Raw genomic sequence first — 2,500 nt, 5'->3', positions numbered from 1 at the left:
CAGTATTTCCTTTTTGAGAGAAGCTTTCGTCTGTTTCCTTTACATGTTCTGATCTCTTGTATAAAAAATACATGAAATACAGAGTATCCTAGCTTCAGAGGAAATCCGTTGATGTATTCTAAACCGGAAAAGTATATATGGGTGTGTGTGTGTCACACACACGCACGCACGCACGCACGTACACACACACACACACACACTCATGTATATGTATGTATATATGTCATATAAGAATTTTTATATACGAATTTATTCATTATTTATTATATTATTGCAAAATTTACTGTTGCTTATGCAGTTAGTATCAATTTAGATTTGGGAAACTTGTCTTTAACAGTCGTATGTTGAGGTGGATTGACTTTATCCTTTTATTTAGTTTGTGCTAAGTATATATATAAGGCATATATATATTTTTATTAGTATTTGTATTTTATTCAAGAAAAAAATAATAGGGAATAGGTGGAATATCATAATGCAAATCTTAGCAATGAATATTATAACAAGCAATATTTTCTACTAATATAATTCATATCTAAGGTTGACTCTATACCCTCCCTTTTCCTACAGATCATAAATTAATAATAATTTCCATAAACAAAATAAAAACGTGAGTACCATGATTGTACTTGGACATAAATCAATTGTTCCCCTTCCTTTTAATATTCATAGTTTTTCTCTTTTCATTTTAATAAATAATTACAATTTCAATCTATTCATTCATACCGCCGGAACTGTCACTTATGACCATTTCCATTACTGTATCCACGGACCATTGAAATAATGAAATGTCCAATTATTATTCCCTAGCAACAAACCATTATGGCGTGTTGTTCTCACCACATTTTTCTTTGTATATGGGAGGAGAGCACAGCCTCATCTAAATTATTGGAATTCAGTACACGTTGTTAGCCTTTTAAGCAATGTTGTAATACAGGAAACTTAATGAAATGGAAATGTATGATATATAATGAGAATATTTGAGACATGTATCTACCTTATCATTATTATCTTTCACTGTCATATGAAGAAAAATATTGGACGGCTTTTATACTGATTTAGATTATAAATATTGATATCTTCATTAACATTCTCACCATAAATACAATACATAATCATCATCAACATCACAGCCGATATCGTCGTCATTACCGCTGCCACCGTTACTAATATCCTAACCATCATCTTTATTTTGTTTTTATCTCCTCTTCATCCCCTTGCCTCTTCTTCTGTTCCTTCACAGCAAAGCGTCGAATTACCCAAAACGGATCCAACACATTTACGGTCACTGATCATATAGTCTACAGTCTCTTCTAAATTTCCTTTCCGAAGAATCGTCTACAATTCTAAATCTTCTTGACCTCTTCTAAATTCCCTTTCAACTTCGAATTAGTCTGCTGTGATAACTTTTCCGTTATAAAAGAAAAAGACTTTTAGAAACATATCGCTTGTTATTCGATTTGGTCTCTGTTCATGGTGAAGAAAATACGGTCAGATTTATTCCGTCTTCTGCTTTTGTAATTCTTGTATTTCGTTTTGTCTGTCTCATTCACGTTTTTTTTCTCTCTTGTACATGCATTTACTCGCTTTGACGTTTCGTAAGCTCATAAGGTGACTTAATTAACAAGAACAACAATAAAACGAGAAAAAACGACAAATAAATGTATCAAAGTTGCCAAACTATAAGCGAAAAAATCAGGTAATTAAACTTAGTAATTAGAGCTCGGAAGATCATGAGTCGATGTTATTTTTGCATGACCTTTATACGTGACCTGAAAGCTTCCTGATTGGGTAAAAATGCTTCTGTAATTATCCTGATTTCAACAGTCAAATGAGTTAAAAAAAAGAGTACAGAACTCCCTCGGTGCTTAATTGCGACTGTCGTAATTAACTTATACGAATAAGAAAAGATGATAATAATAAAAAAGTGCGAATTTATATAACGAAATATTGAATGAAAGCAAAATATTGAACTGATTTAAAGCGAAAGAGAGAAAACAGCACATATAATGACTACCCGAAACCCTTTTTCTTAGGACAAATGCCACAACATCAAAACAAAATCAGTTTCTTTTCTTCTTCTACCATGATTTAATGGTATTCCAAGGAACCGTCACCCAAGGTAAGCTATTTCTCTCCTTCCTGGGGTTCTATAACCTCGAATTTTACCCGTAGCCTAAGATGGAAAACAACGTGGTAGTTGTCGTGGATAGATTTATGTACGTCTTCGTGTCTTCAAATAATCGTGACGTAGGAAATTGGGTTGTTTGCTTGTTTTTCTTGTTTTGCTAACGGTTTTGTTGCCTATTTGTGCTTGTTTGTGATTAACTTTTTTGTTTCAAATGTTCACTGTTATTTTGTTTTAGAAGATATATGTACTGTTATGTGTATATATGTATGTATGTATATATATATATATATATATATATATATATATATATATATATATATATATATATATATATGTGTGTGTGTGTGTGTGTGTGTGTGTGTGTGTGTGTGT

The sequence above is a fragment of the Penaeus vannamei genome, chromosome 26, assembly GCF_042767895.1.
Source record: "Penaeus vannamei isolate JL-2024 chromosome 26, ASM4276789v1, whole genome shotgun sequence".
NCBI classification, from domain to species: Eukaryota; Metazoa; Arthropoda; class Malacostraca; order Decapoda; family Penaeidae; genus Penaeus; species Penaeus vannamei.
Note: the sequence above shows the minus strand (reverse complement) of the source record.